This window comes from Mauremys reevesii, linkage group 6 (genome assembly GCF_016161935.1).
Source record: "Mauremys reevesii isolate NIE-2019 linkage group 6, ASM1616193v1, whole genome shotgun sequence".
NCBI lineage: Eukaryota > Metazoa > Chordata > Testudines > Geoemydidae > Mauremys > Mauremys reevesii.
This window is the reverse complement of record NC_052628.1, coordinates 45,612,924-45,637,561: the sequence shown is the minus strand read 5'-3', so window position 1 is coordinate 45,637,561 and position 24,638 is coordinate 45,612,924. Positions and strand designations below refer to the sequence as shown.

The following is a 24,638-nucleotide window of genomic DNA, read 5'->3' as shown; positions in this document are numbered from 1 at the left end:
TGATCATCCTAACCTATTCCCCATTAACGCATATCCCATAACCACCACACTATTTATCACATTTGGCAAACTTTAAGAATGACCACATGGGGTTTTGCACCCGTGTAAGAACTAATTTCGTTCAACCAATGAAGCTTGGGATACAGACACGGTCTCAGAGGAAATCTCTGACAAAGATTGGACTATAACTCGGGATCTCCTGACCCCACTTCTGTATCTTAAAAAAATCACATGGCCACCCTTCCTCCCAATGAGGTCCCTATTGATCAAGGACAGGTATCCAGAAATAACTGAGGTATGTGCCTATGGATCTATTTAATGCACTGAACTAAGTGACACAAATGACAGATTGCAATTCTGCATGAAAGGAGTTTATTGAAGACAGACCCAGTTCCAAATTTTCAAGTGTGGCTAGCAATTGGCTGCCCATCTTGAAACTCCTTACAAGGGGGCTTATTTTAAGGAAATGCTTAACACACACCCTCTGACAATCTGGCCCCTTTAAAGGCATCTCAAGTTGGTCACCCAAAAAAGGAGGCACCCAAAATCACTAGCCCCTTTTCAAAACTTAGAGCTTCTTTACACAACCATTTAGTTCACTGCAAGCTGGGGTATGAATCTTCCTTGCACTAGCTTGCCATGGAATAACTGTCTGTGTAGACCCTGCTGATGAGGGTCGTTAATGCTCTTTAATCTAGAACTATTAATGTGTCCACACAGGGTCTACACAGATTTTTGCATGGCAGGTTTGAGATAAGCTGCCAGGGTCTCTTATTCTTTCATTTTTGTAATCTATTTTTAAATCTATTATTTTGCTACCTATTTTCTAAACCTACTGCTTTCTTATGTTCCTTGTATCTTTTTTGTTTTGTCTGAACTTGAGTCTGAAAACCACGCTATCTTCTCTGTTACATCAGCGCAACCCCCTTGACTTCATAACTGAATCAAGTGTGAAATTGATATCACCCTCAAGATACTTTTGACATGCTGAATTGTGTCTGGAGATTAAACAAATCTATGATTAGTGCATAAATATTTAGATTAATTCAACATGAAATTTTTCAACATGTGTTAGATTCAAGTCAGACATTATAACCTAATTGTATGATATTCCCTTTGTATATTGCTGGAAGAATTAAACTGGAGTATCTTATTTATATGGGCTGGTTATTTGTTTTGTCTGACATTTCTGAAGACGTATATAAAAATTTATTTAAAAGAATAAGAAATCTTAATAGTTTGTTATGCATTCCTCAAGATAATGAAATCCATCTTTATAAAGCACTTGCAGTGTTAAACTTACCCGATCACTATTAACTGAACTCTGGCAAGCCTGATTTTGTATAGTGAGGGCCTAGGGCAGTAGAGCAAAGTGTTTCCTAAAATGAAAAGCATCAGCCTGAGATGAGAGAAAACATTGTAACATTTAACATGAGATTCATTTTGTTATTTTCTTCTCTCTTGTTTTACTGATGTCAATGCTGAAAAATAGATCAGGTGCCTCAAAGGTGCCTATAATAATGGACAATGCAGCTATTTGTGCCAATGTGCTAAAATTATTATAACTGTGTTTGTTACAATTTTTATTTAGATGAAGAATTATACTAGAGCAAAGGTGGCCTGAGAAGGAGCCAGAATTTACCAATGTACATTGCCAAAGAGCCACAGTAATACGTCAGCAGCCCCGCCAATCAGCACCTCCCCTTCCTTCCCTGCACATCCCAATCAGTTGTTTTGTGGCGTGCAGGGGGCTCGGGGTGGGGGGGTGCAAGAAGGGGTGGAGTGGGGGCAGGGCCTGTGACAGAGCCAGGGGTTGAGCAGTGAGCACCCCCCGGCACACTGGAAAGTTGGTGCCTGTAGCTTTAGCCCCAGAGTCGGTGGTGGTGCCTATACGAGGAGCCGCACAATAACTTCTGAAGAACCGCATGTGGCTCCGGAGCCACAGGTTAGCCACCCCTGTACTAGACGATGATAAAATTACTGCACCCAATTCATCCCTGGGTAACTCTACTGGAGTCAGTACAGTTAAACAGGAATCAACCTGGCCTAACATACTTAAAATTAATTCATATTCATTCTGTATATTCCTTCTCAATCAGAGCTAGCATGTGTATGTCTCCTCAAGTTGGGAATTACACCTCTAGCTCAAAGTGTAGACAGCACCTGAGCCCTGGTCTCCACTACAAACGTATGTCTGTATAACTCCCAATGTAGACAGCACTATGTTAACAGGAGGTCTTTGCCCATCGACATAGCTTCACAAGGAGGCGGAGTACCTACAGCCAAGGGAGAAGCTCTTCTGTCAGCTTACATAGCGTCATCACTAAGTGCTGCAGCTGCAGCACTGTAAGTGTATGCAAGCCCTTAATCTCTGTGCTTCAATCCCCCACCTGTAAAATGGAGATGATGCTCTATTTTTGCTCACCCTGGGTCTGTCTTGTCTGTTCAGACTGTAGTCTTTGCCCCGGAGAGCTTCTCTCTTGCTGTGTGTTTGTATGCTGCCTAGTACAATGAGGCTCTGATCTTGGTATGGGTCTCTAGTTGCACATAACAAACCACTACCACGTCGGGACTTGGTTATAGCACAGTTAGGCTCCATGTTCTCTACAAAGACCAAAACAATATTTTAACCATGTCAGGAAATAACTGTCTTAATCACATACATCCCAGCTCCCGGTTCAGTACTGCGTGATGAGTAAGGATGGAGGTGATAGGCAGCAACAACAGATGTTGCATAGCATGCTTAGTTCTGCCACAGCTCTCAGATATGTCAATTAGATGAATTCAAGTCCACTGAGTCTTGAGGAAAGGTCAGAGCAGATCATGGTGGAAGAATATAGATACCGTTCCTTGTCACCAAAACTCTTACACGTGCAGAGTCAGTTAAAACTACTGAATTCTTACGCATCCCTTGACCTACCATCTTTTCACTATCTATTTGCTTGCCATTTAATCACTTGTCTTTCAATTATGCCCTTTTAATATTCTGTTTGAATAACCTATGGAGATCTAGATATGCTTAAATCCCATTCCAAGGATTTAGAGGCACCACCCATAGACAAAACAAATTAAGCTCTCACTGTCATTTGTCAGATTGTTTATCACACTTTCTAACACCTTCTGACAGGAGAATGCGGGACACATTGCATAGAGAAAGGACAGCCTGGGGTGCTTCATTACAAATAGCAGCCCTCATGGCAACAAACACCATGGAGGCAGCTTGGCAACTGAACGTTATCCCCTTAAAAGTGGACGGTCCAGGATATACTCTGCATGAGGGTGCTGGAAGGGACTGATCTGGGTGATTGCTAACTCCTCCACACTGATGAAGACCCTGATATATGTTACAGCTTTAATTGGCTGTGCTGATCCAGTTAAAACATAGTTCACAGAAGTAGGAGAGCCAAAGAGACTCTCATGCTCTGGCTTTCTGTAGGAACCTCAGTACAGAATCCCCTTCATAGTGATTATAAAGTCCTGTCTACCACAAAGGACACCACAGTCCCTTTGGCCACAAAACACTGACAATGAGGGAATGAGGAAGACAGAATAGGAATTTAGAGAATATTAATTTTAAAATAATTGTAAGTATATTAAGACATGTTTATTCCTTGCGTCGATTCAGAGTGTCCCTGTAATAGGGGTTAAAATGCTGGAAATCCAAGGCTCCAGCCGTTACAGGGACACAAATAGATCCTGTCTATGTTACATCTTTAACCATCTTGTATGCAAGGGCCCTGACTTGGTTTTACTGCAGTGTAGCCAGGCCTCAGTCAATTCTGCAGGAGAAGTGGGGGTGGATAACCCATGTGCTACAACTCATCCATCATCTGTGATTTCTCTTACCCTTCATTCCCTGGCACTTCAGCAATCTGAATTCATTCATTTCAAGTACTGGAGCAATTTAAAAAGTACAGAGAAGAGGGTTCCTTTAATTACAGACAATTTAACATTCCATTACAAGCCATTCAAACTAGAGTTTGGATTTGTCCAGTAATAAAGAGATTTTATATCCAAGGAGTATGCCGGAGAAGTCTCTCTAGACTGTATTCATAGTACCATTTCTGTGTTCCTCCTAGTAGCAGCCGTTTGTGTATCTGACAATTCCCCACACAAATTGACCGTTTTGCTGTTTCTTATAACTGGCCCCTTTGAAATATTAGGAGACTAAAACAAAAGGCTGGATTTTCTCTTGCACCAGAACTGTGCTCTGGTCCTCAGAGCTGTCTCCAGCCCCCACACCACTTCCAGCAGCTGCTGCACTGCAACTCTAAGGGCTTGTCTACACAGGGAAGTGATACCAATATAAGCTAAAATGTCAATTTATAAATGAGTATAGTTATGCCTGTATAGGCCTTCATACGGACACACTAGTTCCAGTATGAGAGTGCCTTTTTCTGGGTTAGCTTCTGTTACTTTGAAAGAGGCTTGACTAAACCGAAAACCAACAAAAAGCCACTTTTGTTCCTGAAGAAGAGTGTCACTCAGGGCCATTGGCGACAGGTATCATAGGCTGGGGGAGGCTGTGTCTCCCCAGCCAGGTGTGGCCACACCCACACTCTGCCTCCAGATCCCCCCCTCCTGCTTCCCGCTCTGTGGCTAGAGTCCAGTTTCCCTGTGGGGTGGCCCTGGCTTGGGCCACGCCACCCGCCCTCCCAGCGCTTCAGGGCTGAGGGGGGCTGTGCTGCAGCCATGCAGCCCGCCCTCTCGGCACTCTGGGGTTGGGAGGGAGCTAGCCTGGGACGGGGGCCAGTGGCTTCGGTGGGGGGAGAGGCTCTGGGCAGGGCAAAGAAGAGGCAGAGCCTCGGGCAAAAGGAGAGGGGCTGAGGGCTAGCCTCCCTCAGCCAGCGGTTCACACAGTGCCCATGCTTGGGAAGTTATACTAACATAACTATGGTGATTTAATTATAGCCGGATCAGTAGTAAAAAAAAAAAAAAAAAAAATTCCAATGTAGACAAGCCCTAAGTTGTCCTACTGACTCAGTGTCCTTAATGGCACCTCTACCAGTGGGGGATAGGTGTCAAAAGCTCCATAACACCCTCTTCTGACCCCAGTACACCTTCCTGTAGCAATTGTGCCCAACAGGCTGTTCTCTTGTTCCAGAGGAGTTATCTGCAGCCAAATATCAGTTCCTTTACACCACGAGAGAAGTGTAAAGGGGCCATAATGCACTAGAGCAGGGGTGACCAAACCGCAGCTCGTGAGCTGCATGAGGCTCTTTTACAGTTAAAGTCGGGCTCACAGAGCCCCCCCACGCCCATCCCCCCATTCTCCACCTACCAGACTGTTTGGGGGAGCTTGGGGCTTCTGCCCTGTGGTGGGGTTATGGGGCTAGAGGGCTCTGACCAGCAGGGTTGGGGGCTCAGAGCTTCAGCCCTGTGGGAGGCACCTGCTGGGGCTCGGGGCATCAGCCGCAAGCCCCTGTAGGTATGCCCCACAGGACAGAAGCTCCTAACCCCATCACCCTGCCAGAAGGCAGAAGCCCTGAGCCTCGGCAAGTGCACCCTGGCTCTTGAACTTCTGAAAATTGTCGTATACAGCTCAGAGTGTCAGTAAGTTTGGCCATCCTGGAACTAGAGAAACTGCTCTATGTCTATTTAAATAAAAAAAAAATACAGCCTCTATTTCTAGGACTTCCAAAGTGCCTCTTAGACCTGGAAGAATTTCTGATTTCCCCACCCCCACCAGTCTTGGAAGACACTCTCCCACATCCACTTTTACAAAGTATCTCTCCACTGCTCTTGATAGATTGGATTCTATCTACGCAAGTACCTACCAACACTTTCTACTGCTCTCATCATAGTGTCTGAGCCTCTAAAGACAAGGTGGGTGAGGTATGTCTTTTATTGGCTCTCTCGCCAATGGAAGTTAGTCCAATAGAAGTTATTACCTCACTCACCTTATCTCTCTAATGTCCTGGGACCGACACAGCTACCACAATATTGAATGAGTATCTAGGAGCCATTCTAAAATATGATTCTGGTGAACACGACAGCAGCGGTTCTCAGTAACCTGAGGACCCCCATTTTGATTTAAACTTTTGCCAGAGACCCCCAAGCCCCCTGCTCAGCCCCAGACCCTGCCCCCACTCCACCCCTTCCTCCAAGGCCCCACCCCAGCCCCACTCTGCCCCTCCTCTTCTCTGCCGCTTTCTGCTCCCTCTCCCAAGTGCCTCCATCCGCCCTCTTCCCCCTCCTTCACGTTGGGGAACAGCTGTTCCCCAGTGTGCAGGAGGCACTGGGAGGGAGGGGGAGGAGTTGATCAGTGGGGACAACAGCACCGGACATGATTCCACCCCCTCCCCTGTTGCCAGCTACACATCCTGAAATTCTGGATGATTGTTTTAAAATGGGGGAGGTGAGTATTTTAAGAGGAGCCATTTGCACTATAATTTAGACATTGTATAGCTACCCATGACATGCCAGAGGAATTAATGAGATGGGCCTGACCCAGAACTCCGGAGGAAGAGTTAGCTGTAGTGGCACCTAGAATCAGAGGAAAGGTGCCCACTATGCCAGGCACTGTACGTACACACACACACACACACTCAGAGCTTTCAGCCTAAATAGACAAGAAAAAGAATAGTAGGAGAAAAACAGAGGCAGAGAGAGGTGAACTGATTTACCTGTGGTGACACAGAAGTCAGTGGCAGAATAAGGAATAGGCTCTCCAGTCTTGAGCCAAAAAATCTATGTGCTACTACAACACAAACCAACCACCACCTGTCCAGATCTCCTGGCACTCAGTCTAGTATCCATTCTACCTGACTAACTGCTTCTTTGCTTGTTTCAAACCTTTTCTGCCCCTGTCCCCCCCACCACCACCACCCCTCCAAACTTTAGGAAAGTTAGTGTCTACACTTGGCTCCAATCTCTATAAAATTCCAGATTGTAAATCCTAACCACAACATGCTTGAGCTTTGGGGAGCTTCAGATAAGAATTTCACAGTTTGGGCCCTTCCTCAATTAATAACAATATTTTGCTAGTATACAAGCCTTTCATGCAGTGATATGGAAGTGCCTGATTGACTTCAGTATTGATCTCACCTCTGTATGATTCCAATAATTGTGTTTTCCCCTCCCTGCCATCAAAAATGGCACATAGGGGTTTTTCCTTTCCAACTCACCAGCCTCTGACTTGCATCAGGGACTGGGTCTGAGGTAAAGTGTTCTGAATGGAAGAGCAGGGGTGAGGTAAATTGCTCTACATGGCAACCCAAAAATGACCCACCTCCAACTTTTGCCTCAGATCAGGAGCAAGTCATGGCACAGAGCCTATTCCAAGTGCCATACAAGCTTTAAAAAAATGCAAGTGATTGTGCCGAACCAAATACTCCTCCAACCTGTCCAAAGACACAGTGGGGCCAATCTTGCTCTACTGAATTCAGAGGCAAACAACTAGGGTGACCAGATAGCAAGTGTAAAAAAATCAGGATGGGGGGGGTAATAGGTGCCTATATAAGAAAAAGCCCCCAAAATTGGGACTGACCCTATAAAATCGGGACATCTGGTCACCCTACAAACAACGGAACATGATTTTCCAGTGTAATGCTCCAGCAAATAGGGCCATTGCAACCCTTAGATGTATAAACAAGGGAGTAGGAGTAGGGAGGAAAGTTTACCTCTGTGCACAGCACTGGTGAGGTGGATACCAGAACACTGCATCCAGTTCTGGTATCCACATTTTTGATAGAGATGTTAAAAAAATGGAGAGGTACAAAAATGATTTGAGGGCTAGCAGGGAAAAAAAAGAAGGGAAGATTGAGAGGTGACTTGATTAGATGTGTAAGGATCTTCACAAGGAGAAGATACAGGTACTAAATCACACTTTAATCTAACGGAAAAAGGCATAACACACAAACCAATTGCTGGAAGCTGAAGCCAGACAAATTCAAATTAGAATTGTCTGGCTTCAGGCACAAATTTTTTAAAACGAGGAGAATTAACAATCACAACAAACTATGGAGGGCGCTGGTGGATTCTCCATTTGCTGATGTCTTCAAATCAAGACTGGATGCCTTTCCAGGAGATATGCTTTAGTCACACACAAGTTGTTGGGCTTAATACAGGGTAATTGGGTAAAATGTAATGGCCTGTGATATAAAGGAGGTCAGACTAGATGATGTCACGTTCTTTTCTGGCCTTAAACTCTATGACTCGATGAATCCCATTGACTAAAACAGAAGCAGGATAAGGTCCAATAAGTTCATTAACCTAATGAAAACAGATCTAATGAATGAGCAACTCCACAAACACGCAGCACAATGGTGTCTATTTGAACGTGCCAACAACGCTCCTGAGTCCAGCTGCTTGTCAGATGGCCGAATCCTGTCATTCAGGTCTTTGTGACTCTACCTATTGTGAGGAAACCCTTTTCTTGTAGGTAGAACCTCCTTCTTTTGTTCTTATGGAGAAATCTTTAAGAGCTTGGAGAGGGAAAGGGAGTCTCCAGCTCAGAACAAAGGGGAATGGCGCTTCTGCCAGCAGGAGGCTAACAAGCAAATGACAATTTCTATCTCCCATGGCTCGAGTACAATTACTTCAGGCAGTGTCAAGACCTATGTCAGCTCAGTGCCCTGCCGAACTTGCACACAATAGATCAGGATGTCTGCGTTCAGAGAACAAAAGCCTCCTCAAGGGAGTCATCTCACAGAGCTCCAAGGCAGAATGCTCAATAGCCAGAGCTATTCAGCAAAGCTTACCTCTTAAAGCCATTGAAGCTGACTGATGGCCTAAATGACTGGGAATTATTACCATGTTGAAATGATCAAGTACTGATAATCCTAGTATCAGAACATTAGAGCATGCCCCGGAGACGACATTTATCATTTCATGTTATATATTAATAGTCATTACATTGTAAAAATAACATAGGGTTTATTCCAGATTAAAAACATGGCTTGAAGTTCTGTGTCACAATGGGTCACAATTGGCTCTCTGCGCTCAGACAGATGATTTAGCATCAGAAATTGAGTCAAGCCGCAGGGGAAAATTAGAAAAATTGTTCCCTGGGTGTCTGCTGTTGATCAAACAGGGGGAGAAGGGAGAAATCATGTTTCCACAGGGCAGGTCTATTAAGCCAGTTCAGTAGAGCCGAGCAGCATCTCGCCCTGGGACCCTCATTGAAATGAGAAGCACAGAGATAATTCATCCAAAAGTTTGATGAAACAACCAGTGCCAAAGGCTCATCTCAGCATGGGCCTTCCCGTGGCCAATGGGTAAAGAATAGGTGGAGGCTAGGGTTATAGGAGAACATGTGGGCAAAATTTGACACAAAACACACCAAGAACCTATTCACAGCAACAGGGAGCAATCACGTGGTGTGTGACTCAGCGTCCATCACACAGGGCAGTATCCTCCCTGAGAAACAGTCTCTTGGATCTGTTCTGGACTTGCTTGTTTGTATTGCTGTTAATACTTTTTTTGTGATTGTTGCCTATAATCCATTCAACTCCCATGAAACCACATTTGTAATGAAAGGCAATAGCTCTGGAGTGTGTTGTCAAGGTTTGCCTCCTATTAAATCCCTATTATCTAAATGCTGGGGAGTGGTTCTGTGAATGCTCCCCTGGTGTATGGGGCAAATTCATCCCCAGTGTAACTCAACTGACATCAAGGGAGGGCTGACTTTAGCCAAATTTATGTCCCTGTGAACCTTTAACTCCCATTAGCCCCAACAGAGGCTGCATGCTTGGTGAAACTTCCCTGAATCATCAAAACATGCTCCCATTACCCTGATGCTGCATCAAAGGGAAATAGACAAGAGTCCTTCATCTGTAAGTGTGCCAATAAAGCTACGTTTTATTTTTAAATAGTCTTGTAAGGACTTTTCTCCGCACTCTCGGTTTCTTTGATATGAACATCTCCCCTTCTGCCTCAGTAGCCTTGTTTGTGATAAGAGCATCCAGAGAAGCCAAGTGTTTTTTATGGATCTCACCCTTTAATGAGTAAAGGCACAAAAGATCATTTATTACAAGTGATCCTTTGCCAGCGGCCCTTATGCATGTTACCAATTTCAAAAGCTTTATATTCCCCTTTTAGACATGCTTTGTACTGTTTCCCACTCATTAGAAGATGGCTATTGTAAATAGCACTTCCAACATTAATATTAAATGCAGAAAGAAACATCAAAACAGGGCTATGGCTGAGAGGCAAACTGACAAAAAACAGGAAATTCAAAAAGTAAAAAACTGTTACTCTGTCCTTAACAACTTTCCTCACTGCTGAAAGAAACACGCACATGTGCGCGCATGCACAAGCTAATGAGTTACTCAGGGTAATTGCAAAAGTGTCCGTTTCCTGGCTTTCGTCAGTTTATGTCACTCCATCCAACTATAACTAAACATAGGAATTCTCTGTTTTTAAAATGACCTCACTATTGTACTGATAAATCAAGCACTAGAGTGGTGCTTTGGAGCCCAAATTTCATATTTTAGAGCGAGGGTCTTTGAGGAGTCTTGTGAGCATAAAACAGCATCTGAAACCATCAGACCTCTGGGAATTTTGCACTTGTAACCCACACACCTCCTGGAAAGTGATAGTATGTTTGCTCCAAGCAAACAAACTCCAGAACACAACCATGCACTTCCGTTTTTCTTTTATTTGTACACGGCAGCGTGAAGTAACAGTGGATTAGTAGCAGTAGCTTCACCCCAACAGCTTCCTCAGTGCTATGCAGTGCCCAGAAATAGAGACAGGCCCTGCCCAGAGCAACATTTTGTTTTTCACAGCACCTTCCACTGCATACTACACCACTGAAATGCAGACACTAGAGTTTGTTGAACACCAGAGTCAACATCCCAGGAGAAATACCAATGTATTTTCACATTTGGTTTTGTCCCAAAAAGGATGCTGTTTTTCACAAAATTGAAAATTCTGAAAAAAAATCAGTTTGGAAATGTTAAAACATCTGGTTTTGTTGAGCCAAAATTAAATGATTCATTTCAAGTCAGTTTGACAGTAATCTGTGTCCCCCCGAGTTGCCACTGTGCCTCCCAGAAGTTACAGTTCAGATGCCCAATGCCCTCATTTTCCTGTATGGGACAGACTCCTGGACCAGACTACATATTCCATGATGCACTATGGCCATTTGACTCTCACAGTAGTTCAGAGGGAAGGCTGTAGAGCATCATGAGAAATGTAGTCCAGACAGGTTTGATTCAGTTAGACGAGCAAAAGTGTTTCAGTGAAGGGCAACCTGACCTAAACAAAAGATTTTTGTTTCAGAATTTCTTGAGGATGATAAAACCCCAAAGACTTTTGGCAAAATTGGACTTTCCTTACAGAAAGTTTTGATTTTGCAGAAATTGCATTTTTTTCCTTTGAAAAACATCAAGATTTTTTTGGTTAATCTGCTGTAGTAGCCACCTCTGAACCAAGAGGGTAGCAGCCAGTCCTTTGCTTAAGTATCAGAGGGGTAGCCACATTAGTCTGTATCCACAAAAACAACGAGGAGTCCGGTGGCACCTTAAAGGCTAACAGATTTATTTGGGCATAAGCTTTCGTCGGTAAAAAACCCACTTCTTCAGATGCATGGAGTGAAAATTACAGATACAAGCATAAATATACTGACAGATGAAGAAAAGGGAGTTACCTTACAAATGGAGAACTAGTGATGACAAGGCCAATTCAGTCAGGATGGATGTAGTCCACTCCCAATAATTGATGAGAAGGTGTCAATACCAAGAGAGGGAAAATTGCTTTTGTAGTGAGCCAGCCACTCCCAGTCCCTATTCAAGCCCAAATTAATGATGTTAAGTTTGCAAATGAATTGTAGCTCTGCAATTTCTCTTTGAAGTCTGTTTTTGAAGTTTTTTTTGTTGAAGGATGACTACTTTTAAATCTTTATTGCTCGCTCTGTTAATCTGTTTCCTCACTTCCCCAGGTGGGTACTGTAGTTTTAAGAATGCTTGGTAAAGATCATTTAGGTAAAAAATGATCTCAGTCTGAGGGATTGGAGCAAATGAGGTTATATTTTTAGGGCTTGGCTGTAGACAATGGATCGTGTGATGTGTCCTGGATGGAAGCTGAAGGCACCTGGGGAAGTGAAGAAACAGATTGACAGAGCAAGATGGGTACCCAGAAATCACCTACTACAGGACAGGCCCAACAAGGAAAATAACAGAACACCACTGACCATCACATACAGTTCCCAGCTAAAACCTCTCCAGCGCATCATCAACTATCTACAACCTACCCTGGAAAATGATCCCTCACTCTCACAGACCTTGGGAAGCAGGCCAGTCCCACAACCTGAAGCAAATATTCACCAGCAACTACACACCACACCACAGAAACACTAACCCAGGAACCAATCCCTGTAACAAACTCTGTTGCCTACTCTGTCCCCATATCTACTCTAGCAACACCATCATAGGACCCAACCACACCATCAGGGGCTCATTCACCTGCACATCTACTAATGTGATAAATGCCATCATGTGCCAGCAATGCCCCTCTGTCATGTACATTGGCCAAACCAGACAGTCTCTATGTAAAAGAATAAATGGACACAAATCAGACATCAGGAATGGCAACATTCTATCTCCCTGGACATTCAATAACAGATTTAAAAGTAGTCATCCTTCAAGAAAAAAAAAACTAAAAAAAACAGACTTCAAAGAGAAACTGCAGAGCTACAATTCTTTTGCAAACTTAACACCATCAATTTGGGCTTGAATAGGGACTGGGAGTGGCTGTCTCACTACAAAAGCAATTTTCCCTCTCTTGGTATTGACACCTTCTCATCAATTATTGGGAGTGGACTACATCCACCCTGACTGAATTGGCCTTGTCATCACTAGTTCTCCACTTGTAAGGTAACTCCCTTCTCTTCATCTGTCAGTATATTTATGCTTGTATCTGTAATTTTCACTCCATGCATCTGAAGAAGTGTTTTTTTACCCATGAAAGCTTATGCCCAAATAAATCTGTTAGTCTTTAAGATGCCACCGGAGTCCTTTGCTTAACAAATTGCCCATAAGTGGGAGGGAAATTATTTCAACCAAGGACACCTGGGCAAAGACCTTTTCTTTTAAAAAGTGGCACAAGATCCTTAGTGGCCACACACAACAGATAGGAGCTTGGTTTCTAAGGCCATGTCCACACGAGAATGTTGCACTAATTTAACTAAAGTTTAAGCTGAGTTAATTAAACTAGTGCAAACAACTATAATTTCAGTTTAAAGAGTTTGAGGTTTGGGATTTTTTTTTCCTTCTTTTGGTTTATCTTAATTTCTTTCTAGTTAACTTAAGCTAAACTGAAATCAGTCTGAATTAATTTGAAATAAGAGTGTCCACACAGCCTTTTGCACTGGTTTAACTAAATCAGCTTTTTTTTTTAAATGCTATCTTTAATTAAACCAGTGCAATTTTTTTGTTTAGACAAGCCCTAAGATCTCATCCAAAAAGATCCACTACCAATTAAACTGCATGGTATTTATCTGCTTCAGGAGGACGAGGGAAGTACAGAGAAGTCAACTCTGTGCTGGGATGTCAGTTTCTTATTCCCTGTCCTGGAGTCTAGAGTTTAAATCTTTTGTACCCAATAAGGGATACTCCTGGCAGAAGGCTATCAGTGGCATGAAATGGTCAAATCTTGCAACTGCATGAAAAGTAAATGCAAGATCATTTGAAAAGGTCATTTTATTCTGAAAGTGAAATGATTTAGACTCATGGTGCTATCTATCTGCATTCATTTAGAACAGAAAACATACTTCTTGTTTACTCAAAGCCAAGAAGCTGTTTGGTGCTTCAAAACCAGAGGCCCCTGCATCAAGAGACTTCAGTCTAGACAGACAATAGCATCCAAACCATATAACATCCAAGTTCAACCAGTATAGGGTTATTTATTTTAATATACGTTTCTTACTTGGCGAAATGCCATTGGAAGGACTCAAAGGCAATATGGAGGCACTGAGATTAATTCCATTATTCTCACATCTACCCAGAGCACAGGACCAAAATCAAGGGGAACCAAACCAAACAAAACAAAATTGAGCATGATTGGCTTTTTCTTTAATTACCTTAAAATTCTCCAAACACAATGAGATTCCTGTGCGTGCTAAATTTTAACACTGAGCAAACTGGTTCAGCTTAGTTAGGAACCCCTGAAAATAAAGCTTTATAATGGAGCTGCTGATACAGCAAATAGCTGCCCCATATAGCAAAGTGACTTTAGAACAGCCAGTTCACAGGATCATTTGAGAAGAGGCGTTTTCCCTTTGTAAGCTTGTCTTTTGTATTGCTCACACTCCTACATGCTACTTTGTGCCAAACTATTTGCTATTCTGTGGAGGCTTCTGCATTTTCCTACATCAGATGGAATTTACCTTCATGTAATTATTTGTTCTGGAAACTCTTTGATCTCTACTTCCCTTGTAACTGCAGTGTAGTCATGCTTTGAACTACAAAAAAGTACCAATTTAAGGCTCTTACAAACATAATGGTTAATCCTAACAACAAGGTGTTAATTGGTCTCTCGGGCGATTTAAGCCACAGTCACAATAGGCTCTTATATCTGTTTACTGCTGTTGTATTTCCTCCTCACCACAGTAAGAAAGTATTGGGTCCGATAGTCCTTTTATTTAGATTTCTATTTTTTCAGATTATGTTACAGTTTGGGATAAAAAATAGAATATAAATGTAATAGATCTCTCTCAACAGGTGTGGTTAAGGAAAACTAAACTCACGGCAAACGGTTTGAGGCTGAGTATTCATGGATAAGAACAGGTGAAAATTCAGGTCACACCAAAACACTTTCTGCGGCACAATAACCCACTGTTAAATGAAAGCTGTTTCTTGGTATGACAAATTCATCCAATCCTTTGGCCCTGGCAAATATAGTCCCCAAAACTATTCACAATAGGCCTTTCGCTTTTTAAAAGCCAGGCCTTAAATGTTTACTGAACATGTTAAAATGAAAAGCATGCATAAGATAACACTCCAATCTGTATTTGACAGGAAGAACATTTTCTGCTCAGGGTCAGACCTAATACAGGAATGCATGGTTTAGCCTACACACCCTGTCTTACAAGAATCATGCCTTCATTTGTTATCAATATTCCAACTCCCAGACCCCCATGACTGTAGTGGTGTTAACAAACCACTTCACTTTGAAAGGTCCCTCAAAATGTGTGTTAACTACTGATGCTAAACAATCTGTTCCACCTTGTATTTAGCTATGACACTCTGAGAACCATTCCCAGAGCTGAAGAAGAGCCATGTGTAAACTCTAAAGCTTGTCTCTCTCACCAACAGAAACTGGTGCAATAAGAGAGATTATCTCACCCGCCTTCTCTCTCTCTCTCATCTCCTGGGAGGGAGTTTCCTGTGGCATTTGGCATTATAGTCACATGTTAAGTCAGATTGTAGCTTTAGTCCATTTCCTTGTGTACTGGTGATAATACAAGAAAAATCTCATTTATAGTCCGCATGCTTGCTGGCAGTATCAGCCATCTGTTGTGCAGACATAAAGACTGAACTCCAGTCCTTCTACAACAGGAACACGTTACCTTAGCAGGAGCATCCAGTTTTTGAATGAATACAGATCTTCAAGTGAAGGTGAATTCCCATCACTGACTAGGGTCAGAAGCGCACCTACAGCATGGTCATTTCCAAGGAGCATCTGCTAAAAGAGCTTTCTTGCCAGAGCTGGGTCCATTGACTGGGAGAACAAGACCTACTCTAGAGACATGGGATAAAACATGCTTTCCCAAACCTCTGGAGCTAGTGATCCCCTTCCAGGCTAAGGGCTTGTCTTCACGTTCAGAGCTACAGCAGTGCAGCTGCGCCGCTGTAGACAAAACACCCCTACGCCAATGGGAAAATGTAGTTAATCCACTTCCATGAGAGGTGGTAGCTATGTCAATGGGAAAGCTTCTCCCCATGACCTAGCACTGTTTACAGGGCAGGGTTAGGTGGGTATAACTACGTTGCTCTGGGAGGTGGATTTTTCTCACCCCTGAGTGACGCAGTTCTACCAATATAGGTCTGTAGTGTAGACCTGGCCTAAGAAACATTTCCCCACTGCCCCCTCCAAAATACATCTATCCAATTAGAGACAAAATCCAGTAACTCTAGCCATAGTAGAAACCTCCACTTAATTATGAAGTTTCAAAAAGTGAATGTTCATTATGGAAGCGTGGCCCTAGGACCAGACTCCTGGGTCTAGCCAATCTGGCTGGGTACAGCAGCACCCAGATGGGAATAGGGGAGAAATGTGGCTCCTGTTTCCTGTAGCCTAGAGCTGGCTGGGGCCCAAGCCAGCTTGCACTGTAAATCCAGGCACATATAGGTACTGTCTTATTAGCAAAGGCTGTAGCAGCCTGTTGTACAAGCATTCACATACCCCCTGCATTTGTCTACAAGTTATTGTTCTAGGGTTATAAAGGGACACCCCTGTACCGGGGTTTAGGGTGCAGTTTTTTGGCACGCTGTACCATACCGTCCTGAACACACCCTGGGCCTTTGTGCAACCCATAGTCTGAGAAACCCTGAGAAACTGATATACTTAATTTGCAAGATGTATTGAATAGACTCATATCACAACGTGTGTTGTGAATGAGGGGAAGGGGTGAGAGAGTTCCACTAAGTTTTCCCAAGTGTTGATGCGGTTTATTGACCATGCATCTCCCATCTGGAGAAGCTAAAAGTCACATTGAAAACTTTTAGTTCTCACCATAAAATCTTGAACCAGAGCCTTATTTTTCTGGCTCTTCACCCTGTCTTGTACTCAGATTTCTTCCCTTTTTGATCTATTGCCAATAGATAAGTAAACACTGAGTGGGATTAACAGTTAAAGGGTTTCTTGCTGTTGCTTTTTTTTAAATGTTCTGTGAAATGAGAAAGCTGTTCAAACAAACCTATAAAATATCACAATCTGTCTCTTCCCCATGTAAATACAACCACACCTTCCTGGGAAAACAATAGGTTTTATAACTGCAACCTAATACAATATATCTAAAGCACTTCATCATCATAAATCATGCTTAAATACCATGTTTCAGGATAATGATGTTTAGCAGTGTCATGGTGTCAAAAGAGGACTGAAAAGACTTGACAGGACAGATGAACACAAGTTTGAGCTTTTCTTGAGATCTTTGATTAAGAAGTCCATCTCTTACTCTGGAGAATGGTCCTCTCCCATGTAGTAATGATGATCATCTTGTGAGACAAGTTTCTATTAGGAGACTGTCAGGTAATTAATGGTTTTCCATCTAGGCATTTAAAGACTACATGATTGAAATACACATGCATACTCAAAGTTGAACAGGCAGGCAGGATATTGAAATTAAACAGCTACCTGAACAGAATGGAGAAGACAGAGACAAGTCTTCTGCTGGTATAATGCTACTGAAGTTATGCCAGCAAATTATTTGGCCCAATGAGTTCAGGCAGTAAGTGCTGTGGTATACATGCCCACATCCACAGTCACTACAGACTCAGCCCTGGGGGTTGGGGGTGCTGAAAAGCTGGACATTTGGTAGCGTTGCAGCCTCAAAAATTCCATTTATTATAAAATAGTCGGAGGGAATGCTATCTCCTGTACTTACAGAAGGCTTCCTTTAACATAGCCTCACAATCTCTGAAGTACTCATCCTCACTCCAGACCTAGTGAGATAGGGAAGTACTGTCCAGGGTGACATAGGAAGCCTGTGGAAGAGCACAGAGTTGAACCCAGGTCTCCTGACTGCAAGTCTATCACCCCTAACCCCTACATCTTCATTTCTTTGTTCAATCTAGGTCTATCAGCCCTATCATTATTGAAGTTTCCTTCTAGGAAAGCCTTCTTCCCAAACCTGCTTTGGGGTCACTGATGCTAAATGACTGCATTTGGGAAGCCACACCTCTGGATCTAGGGTTTCTGGGTGTAAATCAGCAGGGAGCATAATGAGGGAGCACAACCACCAACGGAAGAGGTGGTAACTTATTCAAAATCTCCAACAATAATAGTGTAACATATATTACTTAGATGCTATGACAGTGGTACCTACAAATACCTAGAACTGGTAGAATTTGATCTGTTTTATCTATCCAATCACTCTTGAAGTGGGGGGGGGGGGGAAGTATTTCCTTCCAGACTATCCTTTTTCACAGAAGAATGTGAACAAAAATCTACTAATCATGTTTAAAAAAAAACAAAACAACACTTTGGCATCTGTATTTTTGAGGTTGCCATTGCTAATCTCAGTATCAGCACAGAAGTGGGGAAAACAGATATGCATATGGATCTGTTGTAAGCCGCAGGAAGTCTTGTGAGAACAGGCTGTCTCCCAAGTATCCCAGTGCTTTCTGCTTCCACTTGGGTTGGATAGACTCAAAACAGTCTCCCTTGTCATAACCTGGATTTCCTGTTTCCAACTCTAGCTGAGAAAAGCAAGAATTAAAAATGTGGAGGCGGGGCGGTGGGGGAGGAGGGGAGGAAAATAGTCACCATTTTTTCCAACGCTCAAAAAAGATTTGTTTTGAGTACTGAGTGAAAATTCAGGTTGGTCCTTACTCTCGCACATTATGCATTCTTTTAAAGTATGCAGCTTGTGCCATATCTGCTACGTCTTGTAGCCTATGTGCCGTTACTTCACATGGAGAGGAGGGCCCCTAATCTGCTGCAAAGGTAGCTGCCATTATGTGTTCAGCTATAGCCTCCCATGGAAGATAATATATACACATACATACACACACACTCACTCTCTCTCACTCGATCTCTTGCATGGAGACCTAGAGTCCTTGTGGCCACTGTCAGAAGACAGGATACTAGGCTAAATGGACCTTTGCTCCGAGCCAGTATGGCCGTTCTTATGTTCATATTGTCCTCTCAACTGACACCAGTGTAGCTCCATTGACTACAACAGAGTTACTCCTGGTTTACACTGGACTGACAGGAGAACAAAGGCCTCTGTTTTATACTCTCTTGTGTTTGTCACCTGATAAAAAATGAAAGTCACTATCTGAAAGCAGGGTAGTGCTCTTTGTGAATGGAAAAAAGACATGGATTCCTGCTTATTGTCCTCTTCAAACTCAGTTATTTCATAGCAGTGATGTTGCCTGGGCTCTAGAGGCTTGAGCTGGCTCCCACTCAACTCAATGGGAGTTCTACCAGCCACTTGAGTGGGAACTGGATCAGACCTATCAATAAAGGAAAAGGTTTAGAGGTATCCTGGCAAGCAGCAAGTTCTCTTGGGCATGCTTGCGAACCTGAATAGGAAGGATTTCCCGCTCACACACTCCACTTTTAACCAGTGGCAGATTGACATTTCCTGTCTTGGGGAATTGTTTATTGCAACAAAATCGAAGACTCATCAGCTGAGATGGATCGAAAATAGCAGGGTTGGATTCAGCACTAACACACCTCCCAAGTTTTGAGATAAGGCTTAATTCAAGACCCACGTTTACAGTGAAAGTAAGAAGGGAGCCCTCACCATCCCAGAGATGAACGTGTGCTGAGGTAGCCAAAGTAAGACAGGAAATTTTTAAAAAGCTAGGACTGTTCTGTACATTTGTCAATCCATTTCTGGGGCAAAGTACAATCTACAGACACATTCCAAAGGGGATATTGATAGCTCAGTCCTAATGAACTGGTTTCCACGGTCACTATCTATAAAGTCTTCCCCTTGCATTCGTGGGGGGGGGAGTGCCTCTTTCCTGTAAACCCTTGCTGAGAACAATGCAGGGAAATAAACCAACGCAGGGAGACTTTTCAGTAAGTCTCATAAATCTTTCATTTGATCCCTGACAGTTTTGCTTTCATGGATCAGGGAACAAATAATACACCATCTTAGGATGAGCATTCCTGATTCATTAATGAGACTTTAGAAATGTGCCAGCTAGATCATCTAAAAATAGCTCAGGTACCCATGAGAAAAGGTTACCTGCCAAACTATGAGTAAACAGAGAGGCTATTGCCCAATAGACCCGAAAGCAAGTGAGCCCACACCTCAAACACTCCCTAGTGAACACTCAGAAGCTATGTTAGGTGAGTTCATTTTTCAGGAAAGGTTTATATTTGTTGCAGATACAGCCACTGTAAAGCTCTACTTACACTCCCGTACTTCAGGGCCTAAACAATCCGTCTCCCCCACCTACACTGGATCTTGTTTCTCACTATGCTTTTCAAGGCAGCAACTGTCACTTTGTTCCTGTTTGCCAGCACCATGCACAAGGGGGCCCTAGTCAGGCTTTGTCAATGGTCCCTCACTCCACCAGTGATACCAGCCTCAGCATACCCTTCTTCAGTTCATTTTTCCACTCTATAGAGGTTCTTATAGCACACTTGTTGCCAAAGTATCTGAGCACCTTCCAGTAGGGCTTTAAGGAGCATGACTATCATCTGTCACATGCTTGTTCTCTCATCTGCTCCGCTTAGGGAGAAGCACATATGTTGGAATGTTTGGTTTGGAGATTTATTTATTTAAATATCTACATGCGCATTGCTGGGGGTTTGTTCGAGAAAGTAAGGGCAAAGAAATGTGCCTTGCACTTAGACCAGAAGGTGGTGAGATTTGGCACGGTCCTATCTCTGGACATTCATTTCACAGTCTTGGGTCGGCCCCCTATCTTCAAGCCTTTGTCCGTGGTCCCTCCTATGCATGGAATGCATCACCAGCCTCAGAACAGCGGGTCCCTACTCTCTCCTTAAGCAGACTCTTTCTAAAAGACTCAGTTTTTCCATAAAGCCAACAAATACTAACCCAGGACAGTCAAATGAGTAACTATTCCGTGTTCTTCATCAAGTATTCTTGTTTGGATCCCCCACTGCATTGTGCTGCCCCTTCCCTATGGCCAGCTTGTAGAGTGAAAGCTAAGGCCTGTATTTGGCTGTGCCTTGCACAGAACTAGACACATTACCATGATTAAATACTTTCAGATTAGGATTCCTACTTCAGTGTGCATATGGCAGACTTTTTCCCCATCTACTTGCAAGTTAAGAAAGAAGTTGCACCAATTTGACTAACCCAGGTTTCAGTGGTAGCTGTGTTAGTCTGTATCAGCAAAAAAAACCCGAGAAGTCCTTGTGGCACCTTAGAGACTAAAAAATGTATTTGGGCATAAGCTTTCATAGGTTAGAACCCACTTCATTAGATGTATGAAGTAAAAGACTAACCCAGTTTCTAAATCAGCCCAGCTGTGGACATCCTCTAATCTATATTAGACACACTCACGTTAAGTGTCCGCACAAGGGTGTTGTGCCAGTGTAACTACATCAGTTTGCCTATCCCAATCACAAAGAGAGTCTTTCAGCTGTTTCCATGTAGCTTATGCTTTTCTAGGATTGACTAAAAATAAACTAGCCCTGCTTGACTAGTGGTGAAACAGCACATCAGACCATAACCACTGGTAACTACCATACAGTCAGGTAGCATAGCTACAGTGAGGGGCAAGCAAAGCAAAGCAGAATGAACACACAATATCCCCAGTCATCACTGAGTTAGCTTTGCTATCACTGATCAATACGATAAACAGGATTAAACATATAGGGTGAACCTTGGCTCCACTGAAGTCGGTGACGTAACTCCCATCAATTTCACTGGAGCCAGGATTGGACTCATTATTTAAAATCCTACACAGTTTAGGTTTCATCAGGCTTTGATTTGGCCCAAAGCTAAGTGTGACTACGGGAAAAAGACAAGCCAAAGACAGGAAATGATTTCATGTTAGGAGCTCAGAGTAATATGTACTTGTGACTGTGCCTTCCTATAATTAAAAAGAAATCCCATTGCCAGAGGGGTGAAGGACATTCCTGTGTCAAATCTTTGAAGTTAGAAGGTGCTCAGATAGCACTGTGATGCTGAGTGCAATGTAAATACCAGAATAGAATAGATAGAAACCTTTAGGTTTGGACACTGTAGAAATAAAGTTATTATGGATTGATGCATGAGTCTTTTGAGATCTGTTTGTCTCCGATACAGCATCACAGGAAGGAAGAAAGAATGGGATAGGGTTTCAGGATAGCAATAGATGTTCACCAGATCATCCCAAGAGAGAAAGGCACTGGTGTTTTTTAATCCTGTTTCCTGGATTCTGGTTGACAATCTAGATAGTGTGAGTCTTCCCAGGCTAGTTTCAGGAAAGCAATCAGTAGGGGGGTAAAGCAAACAATAGGGAAACAACATCCCACCCTGTGGTCAGCGAGGTGACAAAGCCAAGGGAGGATCAAAAGAGCCGGAGAATATATGCTTGTATCTAGCCAGTGCCCAGAAATAACCAATTACTGTATAAAAAAATAAAGGGGTTGGATGGTAAGATACGTAGTAAAAAAAAGATGGCACTTGAATGCATAGCGAAAAAGAAGTGTAGTTACAGCTGATAGCAGTCAGGAAATATCTGTAAAGACCCTAGAAAGATCACAGGCAATAGTTTTTGGGTATTTCCATGAAACAAAAATTCTAAATGGTCCTTAAAAAGATTGGTGAGAGGGAGGCAAAACATTTTAAAGTTCTTGAGCCTCTTTCTCCTTCAGCCATTCAGAAACAAACACTAACACAAGAAAAGTAAAGGTCTGTAATACAATTACTGTAAACAAGTAACCAAGGCCATGTCTATGCTACAAAATTATGTCGACCTAACTTACATCACCATAGAGCCACGACAGTTATTAAATCACTTGTGTGCGCACACACTTAGCTTCTTGTGTCGGCAGTCTTCACCAGGAATGCTTGTATCAATTGTGCTATCGGTGTGGAGCATCATGGGACAGATCCTGAAAGCCAGTAACAGTTGATGTAAGCAATGCAGTGTCTACACTGACACTGAGTTGAGCTAATTACATGGATCGTGACTCTCCACCGCGCAGGGAAGTGGTGGTACTAAACTGGCACAGAGGCATTTATGTCAAATTTAAGTGAAGACACTTCCACAGCTAGGTCAATGCAAGGCACCTTAGGTCAAACTAACCCTGTAGTGTAGACCAGGCCAAAGTCTTTAATGTTTTGCTTACTGATTTGTCAGCTGGACTAAAAATCATTAGCTGAAGAATGTGGAGTGCATTCTGACTGGAGAAGACCAGAGACAAAACACTGCTAGAGCAGGGGAGCTACACTTTCATAAGCTCCTTCATTCATCTGTTCCATAGTCATTCCATGTTCACTGGAACATTGGCTCTAAATAGGAAGGAAGCTGTCTCTCCCATGTCCTTACCTGGGATTGTTATATGTATATTAGCAAAGCCAGATGTTCTTCTCCCAAAGGAACAAACTTGGAGGAAGGAAAGACTATTCTGTGGTGGGGTTTCCTTTGTGGCCTTGCAGAGAAGGAAGGGAGCTCAGCCTGTGAACGGCATGGATCACAGCATTCTATACGGCCAACAGAGCAACCTGTGTGGATCCTGGAGCATCCGTAGGAATAGCCTGGTGAAATGCACTGATTACAGGGTCCACCTCCCCCGTGCTACTATGTTCCCCTTAGCCCTGCTGCCTTTGACTGACCCTCTGCCATTCCCTACAGATGTCCATTACTCCATTCCATGCCACCATCAGGTTTTGCTCCCCTTCACATACTTAAGGGAAGTGAGCATCTGTTCTGTATGTTCAATACACAGAGATCCCTCTGTCCACTTCAAAATGTCAAGCAGGACAGGATTTACATGCAAGTGGTGCCTTGGAGAACTGAGCTCTTACTTTTGATTTTGGACTCTATCTGGGGAGGTAAAGGATTTCTTCCTTATAGGTTGTGAGGTCAGGATTCTCCAGAATGCTGATTTATTCCTGCTACAAGGTAGCTCTCTAACAGGAAACAATGAGGTATACACAGCCAAACCTGAATTTGTCTTTTAGCCTTAAAGGGAACAAGTTCAAAGAGAGACAGACATCTGGTAATCTGCATGACAAGTTCCTCCAAACACTAATTTATCATTCTCTGAACTGGATGGTTTTGTTTTCAATACAGTAAGTGTGACTAGATACCTAAAAAATGTATTTCACAGCAACACAGACCATTCGTCAGTTATATACAAAGAAGAAAAACAGTTTCTCCAGGAAAACCCAGCTTATCACCATTTAAGAGCATCCTATGTGTTTTACTTGGCTGTTTATCATAAAGGGTTAAAGGCTATTTCGTCCAGTGTTTGGTCCATGTGTGAAAAATGTCCTTTGTACTCGTTATGTTTTCAGGCATCTAGTTAAGAGATGTGGGATGATTGATATGATGATGGTGGTGGTGGTGGGGAAAGTCATATTACAACTTAAAGCATAACAGATTTCACTTGGCACTATTCAGTGGGAAATTGAAATCAAATACAGTGGCAGAGCAATGTGTCAAGGAAAACTTGTTTCCTTGTGCAACAGAACCCACTTAAAAACACATAAGTCACCAGTGTAAGAAACAAATGACATTTTCATTTCTTTCATTCCTCATGTCTTACAGATATAGGATCGAATGTATAAAATCCCCAATTATAAATCAGAAAGCCTATAAGAGACAAGGCCTATAGGCTTTGCTATGCATTTAGCATCATTCATTTGCAGCTTTGCTTCCCTCCCCCAGGCTTATCACTCAACCACATCTATCTTAGTAAGAATGACATAATGGGAAATGGTTACTGGTTTGAGGAATTTGCAGTGGAAGCACTGACTGAATGATTAAGCATTGTGCTTCCTGCATTCCATACCTAGTGACAAAATAAGACCTTTGCAATTGAAAATAAAT

At 42.9% G+C, this 24,638-nt stretch overlaps 1 long non-coding RNA gene across 3 annotated transcripts in view; it reads right to left on the bottom strand.

Moving 5' to 3' along the window:
- The window catches only part of LOC120408302, a 40,971-nt gene that overhangs the window by 1,573 nt on the left and 14,760 nt on the right, over positions 1-24,638 (bottom strand). For 2 of the 3 annotated variants that reach the window (XR_005600597.1, XR_005600596.1), the window contains exon 6: positions 1,304-1,379. This is a non-coding gene — a long non-coding RNA (uncharacterized LOC120408302). Of the gene's footprint in view, positions 1-1,303; positions 1,380-17,082; positions 17,190-24,638 lie in introns of those variants that run through there. The other variant, XR_005600598.1, reaches the window with a different exon arrangement.